Source organism: Vicugna pacos, unplaced genomic scaffold (genome assembly GCF_048564905.1).
Source record: "Vicugna pacos unplaced genomic scaffold, VicPac4 scaffold_77, whole genome shotgun sequence".
NCBI lineage: Eukaryota > Metazoa > Chordata > Mammalia > Artiodactyla > Camelidae > Vicugna > Vicugna pacos.
In genome coordinates this window covers 1,158,954-1,172,864 of record NW_027328758.1, presented here as the reverse complement: position 1 = coordinate 1,172,864, position 13,911 = coordinate 1,158,954, and the positions used below count along the sequence as shown (strand labels likewise).

General features: G+C 41.8%; 1 long non-coding RNA gene across 1 annotated transcript; it reads right to left on the bottom strand.

Moving 5' to 3' along the window:
• Positions 1-981: 981 nt before the first annotated feature.
• LOC140694663 (uncharacterized) lies at positions 982-8,792 on the bottom strand. The gene is made up of 3 exons (XR_012070248.1): positions 8,701-8,792; positions 6,043-6,157; positions 982-1,112 (listed from the first exon to the last, which is right to left on the bottom strand). It is a non-coding gene; the product is annotated as an uncharacterized lncRNA (long non-coding RNA).
• Positions 8,793-13,911: the final 5,119 nt, after the last annotated feature.

The following is a 13,911-nucleotide window of genomic DNA, read 5'->3' as shown; positions in this document are numbered from 1 at the left end:
TAGACCAATGGAACAGAATAGAGAGCCCAGAAATGAACCCACAAACTTTTGGTCAACTAATCAAGAATATGACAGTCTCTTCAGCAAGTTAAACATAAGACAAGATACAATAAACCTCCTAGAAGAAAATACAGGCAAAATATCTGACATACATCTCAGAAATGTTCCCTTAGGGAAGTCTACCCAAACAATAGAAATAAAAGCAAGAATAAACAAATGGGACCTAAAGAAACTTACAAGCTTCTGCACAGCAAAGGACACCATAAGTAAAAAAAAAAGACAACCTACAGAATGGGAGAATATTTTTGCAAATGAAACTGACAAAGGCTTGATCTCCATAATATACAAGCAGCTCAAATGACTTAATAAGAAACAACCAAATAACCAAAACCAAAAATGGGCAGAAGACCTAAACAAGTAATTCTCCAAGGAAGACATACAAATGATCAATGGGCACATGAAAAAATGCTCAATATCACTAATTATCAGAGAAATGCAAATCAAAACTACAATGAGGTATCACCTCAAACCAGTCATAATGGCCATCATTCAAAAATCCACAAATGTCAAATGCTAGAGAGGCTGTGGAGAAAGGGGAACCTCCTACACTTCTGGTGGGAATGCAGTTTGGTGCAGCCACTGTGGGAAACAGTATTGAGTTCCCTCAAATGTCTAGGAATAGACTTGCCATATGACCCAGGAATCCTGCTCCTGGGCATGTATCCTGAAGGAACCCTACTTCAGGATGACACCTGCATCCCAATGTTCATAGCAGCACTATTTACAGTAGCCAAGACATGGATACAGCCTAAATGTCCATCAGCAGATGACTGCCTAAGAAGTGGTATATTTATACAATGGAATACTACTCGGCCATAAAACTGACAATATAGGGCCATTTGCAGCAACATGGATGCTCCTGGAGAATGTCATTCTAAGTTAAGTAAGCACGGTAACAAGGAATAGAGACAAGTTACCCACAGATACAGTTATTTTGATTAAAATATCCACACAGAAAGCAAGTCACCCCCACGACTGCTGCCAGGAGGAGCATCTGAGTGTAATAGCCCAGCCAAGCAAAGTAGATTCCGACCTTCTCTCCGTAGAATTTCCTGCAGGAAGACAGAAGGAAGTTTCAGAAGACACAAATAATCACTCTGTAGCTTCATCCTCATGTTAATTTATTTTTTCTTTTTTGGGGGGGCATAATTAGGTTTATTTATTTGTTTTTAAATGGAGGCATTGGGGATTGAACCCAGGACCTCATGCATGCTAGACATACACTCTACCACTGAGCTATACCCTCCCTCCATCATATTAATTTCTGATTCTAAATCAAGGGGGCTTTAAGTTTAAACCTCTGACTCAATTCACTCTTAAAACAAATGCATTTTCATAGCAGCCCCCAAATTCTACCGTGAAATAAGAAGCATTTTATGTATCATAGAAGTACAGATCAGTGGTTCATTTGCTGAAGAGAGATAAATGAGAACAGAGCAAAGGAGGGGACGAGGCCGACCCCAGAGCAGATGCAGGGGATCATCACCATTCACTGAACAGTCTGACACATTCAACAAATCCCCCCAAAAATCATTCTTAACAGGCTTTACACAAGTGGACAGCAACAACTGGCTCAGTCATCTGCTCCTGCCTTATCACGGGAACGTCCCTGGAGCAAATGCATCATAAACCACAGATACTAAGGAAATGTCTGATAATGATAACAACTGGGAGTCAATGTCTCTCTGACAAAATATTTATAAAACTCATTGTGGGAATGGGAGAGGGCAGGAGGGATGTGACTGAGGAAGGCACTGCCCTATATTCTTTGTATCTAGCACGTCTGTTGTTCCTAGTGTTTCTCAGTTAATCTGGAGTAGATGGAACAGGCCAGGGAGGCAAGATTAGAAGAAAAGAGGCAGGGCATGAAGCGGTGCCAGGCTGGTCCTGAAAGGGAGACAGACACAGACAGGCAGACACAGAGAGTTTAGGGATGAGGCAGAACAATGAGACGGCGGCTCAGGTGTGTCTTGCTGTTGCTGAACCTTCCCTCAACTGGCTCACTGCTGACTCGGCAGTGCTGGGTAAAACCTGTGGATTTCCTCAGCTCTGAGTTGTCTCTGAGGCTTCCGGCTCAGTCTGGAGCTGAGATGAGTTCCGTGGGCTTAGCCTAAGGGGGACTCAGATCTGAGAATAGCCTGGAATCCTGGAAAACTTCACACAGGAACCCCGTGGGCTGGACCAGCGCTCACAGGGCTGCTGTGGGACCAGCTCCATCGTCAGAGACCTGGGTGTGGACCATTCCATGGGGAAAAGGGATGAGCCCGATGCCAAATCAGATAGGAGCGACAAAGTGTGTTCATTCTCATGTGACTAGGGCTTTGTGGCCTGGCTCACGGGTGGCAGGCTCAGGATGGTGTCTGGCAGAGAAAACCCTGGCAATGGGTTTGAGATGTCTTGGACTCTTTCTTGTTAAGCTTTTTGTAATACATTCTTATCAACTATCCATCCTGAAATGCCAAATTCAAAACTGAAAGAATGTTAGAAGTTGCCTGCTCCAAATGGCAAATGGAAAACACACACTGCTACAGTTAGATAGCTGGTCAGGCAGCCTCTGCCTGGATATTTACAGTGACGGGGAGTTCATTACTTCCAAAGGTTACAAGTCGGCAAGAAGGTCAGACAGAATTTTTGAACCTTAAACAGATGTCTGCCTCCTAGTCCTTGCTGAAACGCAAGGAATAATGAGGATCCCTTCAAATGTAGTTTGTCTGATTGTTCTCTCTCTCTGTCAAAAACGCCCCAATTCTTAACATCAATTTTTCAAAATTCAGCTTTGATTTCTTTTTTATCAAACTAATGCCATACATTCAATAAAGAGTCAAACAGTTCTCGAACACCGATTGTAAAAAGGAGCAGTTCCCAACAACCGCCCCATTTCCTGGCCAGAAACAACCACGTTCAGCTCCTACTGCTGACTCTTGGAATAATTACTCCCTTTCTCTGACTAATATCCTTGTAACACAGCCTACTGACTTTTTCAGCTTTATGTATCACCTATTTAACATTCTATTTTGGAAAATGAGGATTAAGCTCTCTTTCAAACCCCATCTCATCTACACACCCAAACCTTAATTCTTCCAACCTTTTGATACAATTGCATTATTATTTTCATCAGCTCAGTATCCTTGCATTAAATTATTATTACTCTGTACAGACTATTCAAAGCTGTAGCATTTTGCGCTAGTCTTACCTTTTCTTCCCTACTTCATTTTCCTGGAGTTAATAATTGTCTTGGTGGTTCATAGCTTAGATTTCTGTGCACTTAACAATTCAACCTCAGACCTTCTCTTAGCAAACAACTTTCACAGTACTTTCCAATACATTGTCTACAAATTTCATCTCCTTGAATAAATCTCTTCAGATCTCCTTCCACATGGATTAACGACATGCTAGTCTTGTCACAGAGCTCAAGGGGCCACTAGTGGGAAGTAACAAGGGAATACATGGATCAGGAGCAGGGAAAAATCAACATAATTGCCTTAGCAATACATACTTAAAATAGTGGGAAAATTGTTTTCTTTACAAACACAAACACACACACAAACCCCAAAAGCCCATAAAGAATGATTAAAGAGCAGTCAAACCCATTGCCCTTCCTTCAAATTCTATATAACATAAAACAAAAATAACAGAAGGAAAATATCATATAAATATGAATCTCAAGGGGGATGGGGTACACTCAGTGGCAGAGTGTGTGCTCAGCATGCATAAGGTCATAGATTCAATCTTCAGTACCTCCATTAGAAAAAAAATTAAGAAGAAAAAAATTTATCAATTTTAAATATTTACATATTAACAAATATCCTCCTTTAAAACTGTGTTCTAAAGGATAACCCGGGTTAAGGAGAAAGTGCCTCTTCATGACTGTGATCCTGCTGATAATTGAGGGAGGAAATTAGAGTATGACCACATGAAATAAAATTCCTTATGAAATAATGATCCCGGGTGACAAACATTATTGGCTGCTGTCATCACAAAAAAGAGAGTCAACTGTACATTATGTACCTTATGACAGGAGTACAAAACTTCACATAACAATTATTTTTGCACAGAGTTGAACCTGAATCAGATCAAGCTTTTAGGGGAGGATCAAATCACTTAGCTAAAGCCAATACATAGGATGGAGAAACAAGTCTAACACCATAGGGGAGAATGAAATCAGCCAAACAGGAAATAGAGAAACCCCTCAGCAATTTCAAGGAAAATGAGAAACAGGAAAATTATAGATTAGAACACACTTGAGAGATATGCTAGCTGCAATGTCTGAATCTTGTCTGGATCTTGATTTCAACCCCAAAACTACTTAAAAGTGTATTTTTGTGACAAGCAGGGAATTATTTTGTAACCCTAAAAAAAAGGAATATTCCAATTTTATTTGAAAGAGACCTTGTCATTTCACTAATAAAAGGTTAATCTATGTAGGACTGTCTTCAAAATGACCCCGTAGTTGGGGAGGGGAGGAGATGGAGATGAAAGATGCAACAACAGTGACTGAGTATATAATTCTGGAGCTGGGTGACTGATACAGGCAGGCTGGCTGTACTGTTGTCTCTATTTATGTACATGTTTGAATCTTTCCATAAAATGTGAAACAACAAATAGACTTCAGTGTTTTAAAACCCTCACTTTGAAGGTTAAGAGGTTTGCCCAAGTAGGTGGGCACCTGCATGGGGCACTGAGAAAAGAAAGAACAGACACCTGGCTCCAGACCGACCTGGGGCTACCTTGACCCTCCTCTTCTCCTAACCATCCACAGCCAGCCCATAACTGCATCCTGTCAGCCCCACTCCCCAAACGCATTCCTCATTGGCTCCCACCATCTCTCACTTGGCCCAATCCAATCCAATCCTACCCGGCCTCCCTGCTTCCTGGGTCCCTGCCATTCATTCTCCACATTATCTTTGCAAAATGTGAGTGAGAGAAAATTACGTTAGTGCTTAAAATATCATGACTGCTTCTCACTGCGCTTAGAGTCTACACTCCTTTCCATGCTCCTGATGCCCTTCTAAACCTCGCGTCTCATCACTCTCACCAGCGCTGGCTCTAGTGTCTCCTCAAACATGCTGAGTACATTTGTGCCTCGGGGCCAATGGACAAGCTGCCTCTATTCCATGGGTGACTTTTCCCAGATTCTCAAAGTCCAGCCTCCTTATCGCCATCTCAGCTCACATGTAACCTACTCAAAGATAGCTTTCTTGACTCACTTCCCCCCAAATCTCCCATCTCAACACTGTGTTATTTCTTCATTTCAATCTGACATTGTTTCCTTATTCGCCCGACTATTTTTGTTTTCTCGGTTGTCCTTGGCCTCCCTCCCCCCAGCAGCCTTGCCCAAACAGCATAAGCTCCCGGGGAGCAGCCGGCGCTGGTACTCTGAGAAGACACATGCTGAGCGCGACATTACAGTCACGTGGTGTAGTGAAACGGTGTCGAACAGCAGATACAGCAAAGCAGTGAGAATTTCTCTCTTATTTTATAATTTAAATCAAATATAACTTTTACTCCTGTTTAATGAAGAATTTGGTAGGTCTTTGTTCCCAGTTCCTAGGCAGCAACCACTAAAGCCTCGAAATTTCCCAAGATAGGAGTGTCTTTGCTATTCATGGTGGAAACTTGGATGGCTTGTGTCCATGAGATCACTCAGGATGGGGACTGGCCAGCCAGGGACACCAACCATGTGATTAGAGGAGTGGGGCTTTGAGCTTTGTGACAAGTGAGTGGCCACCAGGAGAGGAAGGGGCTCAAAGTTTAGGGCTAAGGAAAGGTTTGACTTACAGTTAGGGTTTAGGTTAGCCATGTCGGTAGTGACCCAATAAATCATGGCTTTGTAATAAAGCCTGCAGTAAAAACTTGAGGCAACGAAGCTCATAGCTCCTGTGAGCTTCCTGGTTGGTAACACTATTGGAGGACTGTCACACTCAGACGCCATGAGGACAACCCTGAGCCCTTCCCATTGGAGTGCTCTCCACAACAGCTCACCTGATGAGACCTAAGGGCTGCTGCTTGTCTGTGCTTCAAGGAGGAGCCCATTCCCTGTACAGAAGGCCCTGATCACTGGGGCAGCTGAGGTCCTCTGACGGAGGCTGAAGTGGCACTGGGAATCAGAAGCAAACAGGTGAGCATCACTGTCACCACGTGATCACATGTTCTGTTGATAAAATTTGGTGCTAACACTTCATGGTCATTTGTAAATAAGGGGCCCTCACTTGCCAGGAGGGATGGAGGTACCATATAATTTTTCATAATTCTCACCCAGGATTAATATTAACCCCTTGAGGGTCATTTGCAAACGTGGGTGGAAAGGAACGCTTGGATGTTACAGTCCTGGGACCATCGTGGGTACATGGTGAGAGCCTTGCAGATGCTTAATGTCCTAGAACCGGGCCAGTCTTCCACAGCAAAAATCTAGGCCACCCAAGTGCCCAAACTGCTACAGTGGAGGGACACCTGATGGTCCAGCCCCCTCTTTGGACACCCAGAGGAACCTGGACTCTGGCAGGTTAGGGGCAGGGTCAATTCTAAAACCCAGGCATTTTTGTCCCCACAATTCAGTAGTTATTCGGTAACAGCACATGGAATATAAACAACAAAGTAACTTGACATGATGTTATATATTTAGCTTACTCAAGAAACAAAATTTAAATCCAGTCATTCTCCTTCCCACCTGACCTACTTTCCTTTGTCTTGTACTAGCACCAGATTATTACCCACCCAGCCTTAACATGGGTCCTGACTCCACTTACCTCCCTCCCAAACACCACATGAGTTGATTCCTCAGCCTGGATGTGGGACCAGCAATTACAAGAAGCTTTATTGGAAAAGAACTGGTTATGCACAGATGCCAACTAAACACTGTAGAATCCTGGTGTCCCACGTTAGTAATCATGACAACTGTTTGCAAGTGTCCCCAAAGTTCATTTAAGGCTCTCACTGCTAATTTTGCTGGGACATAAATATGAAACATGTGGACTGCTGGGCTGGACTGCTAAGCTGGGTCTCTAATCCAGGAAGCTCAGTGTCTGCTCCCTGCACCCAGCTCCCTGTTCTGTTCATGCATGTGCATCAGGAAGCTGTTTAGTGTCCATTTTAATATCTTAAACAGTGCATTTCAATATTGTCTTCATCTACAAATACGTTACCATACAGTAGTAATGATCAATCTTAGTATTTGCTTTCTTTGATCTTAGAGAGTCAGATAAACGGATAGCAAAGATAACAAAGTCATAGAGCGCTATAATATAGTATTTCCTTTATTTCAATGACAGTATTTATTTAAAGAGCTTAGATATAACATCCTTGCATTTATGGCATCATTAAGCGTCTGAAGCTGTTACATTATAAAAACTTCATTTCTAGCGGGATGTTATCAGTTAGAGAAGCGCTCCTGAATTTGAGGGGTTGCTGTCATCTCAGACGGAGTCCCTAAAAAAATGTCAGCACTCTGCAGTATTGCCATCATGACAAGAACCCAGACAGAAAGTCCTGCGGCTTTCTAGTGCACAGACATAAAATGGTATTTCAGAGGGAAAAGCCTGAATTACAGAAAGTGATAAATGAAATGGTCTAACATGCATTTCCCTTTCAAAGAACTAATATGTCTTTTGTCGATAATAACATCTGTCAGTAATTATGAAAAGAGCTGACAGATGCATAGTACTTAATATAAGCCAGGGCTGTTGTATCACTGACACAGATCCATTAATCCCCATAGCATCTCTACGAGGTGGGTACTACAATTATCCCCATTTTATTGGTGAGGAACTTGATAGACACAGAGGGTAAATGACATTTACAAGGTCGACAGCGAGAAACCAACACAGGTGTTCCAGCTTGAATCTACGCTCTTGGCCACTTCTCTTTTTTTTTTTTTTTTTGGTTGTGGGAAGATAATAAGGTAATTCTGGTGGGGGGTGGGGAGGTAATTAAGGTTATTTGTCTATTTTAGAGGACGTGATGGGGGCTGAACCCAGGACCGTATACTTGCTAAGCATGTGCCCCATCACTTGAGCTGTACCCTCCCCTCTAGAGTCTATGCTCTTAGCTGCTAATCCTCACTGTCCCACATGGTAACTCTGGGGGAACTACAGTTCACTCATTCACTCGTTAAACTCAGACTTCCCGGTGCCCGGGATTCAGCAGTGAACAAGACAACATGCTTCCTGCCTTAAATGAGCTTGTCACCTCCTGATATATTATCTTCATTTTACCCAGGAAGATCAAGAAGATTAGCCTTTTCCTGTTAACACAGGAGGATACATGAGGTGCTTTATTTCAATTCTGCCATTTGACTTATACCATGGGGTGGGAAAGCTGCCTTGCAGATCCTGGAGCTCACACACCTGTTAATCCTGAATTTTTTTTAACACTGTCCCTTACTTGATAATACTTGATCTGAGAAAGGATGAAGTAAACCTAAAAATGTTCTAAGAGAGCGTGTGGTTTATACAAGGTAACTAACCCGCCACTGTTTACTATCCTAACAGGAATCTGTAGGCATATTTCTTTTCTTTCTCTTTTTTTCCTTTTTATGGGCAGCTTTTAAAAACCAAATCAAACCAACCAAACCAAATCACTGATAATTCAACAGCAGGTTGTAAATCACCCCCAAGACAGCAGCTAAACTCGGTTTAGACTTACAATGCGGTTTCTGGTGGTTGGATTGGAGAATGTATCTCTATCCTGAATATAAAAGTCATTCACGGAGCTCTTCTCAAATAGGGCAATGAAAAACTCTTATTCCGGTTGTTGATACTTTCATCCACTTGGAGGACTTTCATAAAACATCTGAAATTATCAAAGGCTGAGGACCGGGTTTTCAGATTATTGGGCTTCAGAGGCAATATTATGTGCAGTATCTCAGCGTATGTGCAGAACACCTCCCACAGGGGGTGTACTTTTGCAAATACAAACTTGTCATCCAATACCTATATTGGGAGAATGAAAACACAAACCATGAAACTATTTTCACATTTTTAGTATACAGATTTTTCTTACGTTGCTGGTAGTTAAAGCACTTGTGCAAACACACACACATGTCACACTGGTAAAAGTGAAGATATAATAAAAATAGATTTGCAAACAATCATAAGTTTTTGCCTTAAAGATAATTTCTTTGTTGAAATTACTGAAAAGTTTTTTTAAAATCCTTACAGTTCCTTCATAATATAACCAATGTTTTAGATGAAGAAAAGCAAACTTGTTAATTTTTAGTCCAAATTAGTAACTAAAAATAGAAACACTAAAATATTTTGGTATTGTAATGACAATTTTTTAAATTTCTGAAACCTAGGACTATTTACATATCTGTTCAATATAGTGTTAAACAGCCATTAAAAGGGATTTAAAAGATTTATATTTATTCATATGGAATATATAATAAAAGGAGAAAGCAAAAATATGTGAAATAATAGTTTTCCTTTTTGGAAGGGAAAAATATCTTCATTTGAACAAAAAAGTTTAGAAGGATTTTATGATTCTTTATGTATAATTAAGGTACAGATGATTTTTAATTCCACTGTTCTTTCATTTTCAATTTTGGGGGTAACTTTTTATAATAAAAAATCTTTAAAAAGGTTCTTACATAAATATATTAATAGGTATATTTATGACTATATTCTCTGGCTATATAAAAAGATCTCCTAACTGTGGATCTGAAACATACATTCCATAATGCAGATTCTGACTGACTCGCCTCCCAGCCCACAGCGAAGGCACGGCTAGTGTGACATGTTTCAAATACCATTCCAAGGATCATGCAGGCTCCCAGCCAATGGCTGCAAGGGGACTTACACTGACCTGGTTGCTCCCAGCTGCAGACCATCACAGATGAGGTTATATCCACAGGCTCATGTTTTCTCTGTCAAAAGAAATCAGAAAATGTTAGGCTTTTACTTTCACCAGGGAAAAAGAAGTTGTTTTTTTATGCAAAAAAATAACAACAAACAAATTTGAACCTGATGAAAAGACATTTACTCAAAACAGCACAGTAGCAATGAAGGTGCTCTGGCAGACAGGGACTTGTTGGATTCCTGTGAGTGCTGGACTCCTCACATGGAATTCCCTTGGCACTCCAGAAGGCCTGTGGTTGTCCCCATGGGTTTGAGGCCATATGTGGCACACAAAAGTCTCTGGCTTTGCCACAATTTCAAAGTCTTTTTGGCTTATGAAAGATTTTGCCCTCAAATGAAGTTTCCTTGAGTCCAGTCACTGATGTCATTTACCAGAGTTACAGACCAGATCTGATATTCTAGACTCTTAAAATCTCGCAGACATTCAAATGGTTCAGGTTTGGATGTGTATTCACCTCTGCAGGCCTGGACCAAATCCGATAAAAACACCCGGACAAGTTCAGCAAAATACAAAGAAATTTTTCTCTCTGCAAGACTGAAATGTCTGTGAAGCTATAAAAACATCTGCACCTACAAAAATAGGGAACCAACTCATCAATAACATATCTATCCATAATGCCTGGACATTCAAAATAAATACTGTATTTACTCCTATTAAATTCTATCTGGCTTTTGCCAAACTGTGTCCTAAACTGAAAGGAAAGTACGTAAATGTAGAGAATTTTTTACCTTTTAAGAGAGAAAGGAACCCTCCTACTCAGTTGGAGGGAATGTAAATTGGTGCAGCCACTATGGAGGACAGTATAAAGATTCCATAAAAAACTGAATATAGACTTCCGTGTGATCCAGCAATCCCATTCATCGGTATATGTCTGGAGAAAAATATAATTCAAAAAGACACATGCACCCCAATTTTCACAGCAGCACTTTTTAAAATAGCCAAGACACTGAAACAACCCAAATGTTCACTGACAGATTACTGGATAAAGAAGTTGTGGTATATTTTATATATATATATATATATGTATATATACATGTATACATATATATACACACACATATATACACATGAACACACACACAAATGGAATACTGTTCATCCATTAAAAAATAAAATAATGCCATTTGCAATAACATGGATGGACCTACAGGGTATTATGCTAAGTGAAATAAGTCAGAGAAAGAAAAACAAATATTCTATGTATTAACTTATATGTATATCTAAAAATAAAACAAATTAATGACTATAATAAAACAGGAATAGACTCACAGGTACACAGAACAGACTGGTGGTTACCAGTGGGGAGAAGGAGAAGAGGGGAGGCAGGAAGGGGGTAGGGGATTGAGAGGTAAAAAGTACTACATATAAAATGGATAGGTTACAGAGCTGTATCATACAGCACAGGGAAATATAGCCATTATTTTATTGTGACTTTAAATGGAATATAATCTATAAAAATGTTGAGCCTCTGTTTTGTACACCTGAAACTAATATGATGTAAATCAACTACTCAATTACAAAATTTTTAATCAAAGTTTTCTTTTCATATTATTTGCAATAAGTTAGAAGCCAGCACTGTCAATAGAAACATAGTGCAAGTCACAATTTTCCAGTAATCCCATTTAGAAAATAAAAAGAACAAGTGAAATTAATTCCAGTAATAATTACATTTATCCCAAAATATCCAATACACTATCATTTCAAAAGTGTTATTAACACTTTTAAAACTTATTAATAATATTTTACATTATTTTTGTTGTACGAAGTCTTGAAAATCTATTATGTATTTTCCACTTATAGAACATCTCAATTCACAATAGCCACATGTGGCTGGTGGCTACTATACTAGACAGACCAGATTACACCATTCACACTTCTGATAAATTAACTGCTCTTACTTATTTAAAAAACTTGCAGAAAAGGGTTTAGATATTCCCTCTATCAAACAAAGCAACCTTGAGCTTCCGGGCAAGATGGCGGAGTAGAAGGACGCTTGTAAGTCACCCTCTCCCACAAATACACCAAGACCCACATCCACAGACCCACTCAGCCAACCAGAGCACCTGCGGAACTCCGACAGAACATCGCCCTCTTCAAAAGACAAAGACGCTAAAAATCTGGTAGGAGAAAAGGAAAAAAGAAAGAACAAAAGGCAAAGCAGCGCGGGTCGGGTCCCGCGGGGAGGGAGCGGCAAAGGAGGACTGGCGCTCGCTCGCTCACTGGGTCTCCCCTCTCCAATTGAGAGGCCAGCGGGACGGAGGGGGAGCCTCCAAGGCTCGGATCTGTACAGAGCAGCCCTTGTTTGACAGAACTAAGTTAAACGGGCACAGAGCGTCCCCCCGACACCCAGCCTGAGACGCGGGCCGGCAGCGGCGGGCAGGGCCAGGCTGCACAAGCCGGGCGGAGGACGGGGGCGGCTGCACGGAGGCAGCTCCAGGGGACTGCAAGGGGCTGGGCGCCGTGGCTGTGGGTGTACAGCTCAGAACAACCTGGGCCCTCCATAAAACAGCAAGGTTGATGTGCTCTCGGGGGAAGGGTGCATACCCCCATCTCTGAAAACCCGCGGAAACTTTTCAGGGGAAGAGGGGCTGGGCCCAGGCAGAGCCGCCATATTCTCCGGCGCTTGGCACCCAGGCGGGGGCAGAGGAGAAACCAGCGTCCGCACCGAAGGGCTTAGCAGCCTCAAGGGCCAGACTGAGACCGGCCTACAGCCCTGGGCAGATAGGATCCTTCCATTCTGGTCCCCCAGAGAACTTGCTCCACAAAGACAAACAAGCAGCTGGGTCTTGGCTCGGAGCAGGGACGAGGCTGCCCCTCGGTCTTCCCCGAGCCCACCCGCTGAGCGCGACCAGGGCGGAGCGCCGGCGCAGAGCGCGCAGCCGCACAGAGCAGCGGAGCTACCGGCGGCGCAGGCGGGTGGAGAGCGGCCCCCCGCTGGTCGGGCAGGAACACAACCCCTGACCAAGGTGCTGGGAGGGGGCACGACCCGCCCTCCTGCCTGGCCAGTCTGCAACATCTGACTGCGGCATCCGGAGGGGCAGTGACCCGCCCGCCCGCAGCAGAGGATAGCTGCATCTGACCCCGTGTTAGGAGGAGGTGCGATCTGCTTGCCGACAGGTGCTGGGAGCAGCACAGAAGAGGGCGCCAACGGACGGCCTATGAAAACAAGCTGAGCTTCCAAAACAGGACGAAGACAGGACTTCACAATAAAAGCACACAGACTCCAGAAGAACACTGACAACCCCCCCTTTTTTTTTGTTTGTTTGTTTTTGGTTTGTTTTTTGTTTTTTTGTTTTTGTTTTTTTTCTAATCTGTTTTTACCTGTTCTATTTTCAATTACTCTCTTAATTTTTACTTCTTAATTCATTTCTATTTCTCTTGGGTTTTGATGTTCTGTTATTGATTAGACACAGGCTTCAAACACATATATTCATCTCCCCACCCCCTTTTTTTTTTAAAGCTTTTAAAAGGACGTCTCCACTCGATTAATACTCTGCTTCAACCCGCTCTTCTATTATTCATTATACAGTTTTCAAACACTCTTTCTCCCTTCTTTTAAAAATCTTTCTCTCTCTCTCTTATTTTTTTCTCTTTTTTTCTTTTTTTCTTTTTTCTCCTAAGTTCTAATCCTAAATAAGCATTAGAGAGATAAAATCCTTAAGATCCAAAATAGACAACTGATACTCCATAAACCACAGTGCCAGAGAGGTATGAGTAAGATGAAGAAGCAGAGAAACCTTTCCCAATTAAAAGAACAAGAGGAATCCCCTGAAAGAAAGCTCAATAAAATAGACATCGATAGCCTACTGGATCAAAATTTCAAAAAAGGAGTGATCAAATTGCTGAAGGAATTAAAAGAGATAGTGCTTAGAGAAATAAAATATGTCAAAAATGAAATTGAAGCTATAAAGAAGAGCCAAGCAAAATGGGAAAACTCATTGACAGAGATGAGGAATGATCTATCAGCTGTGCAAAGCCGACTAGTTAATGCAGAGGAAC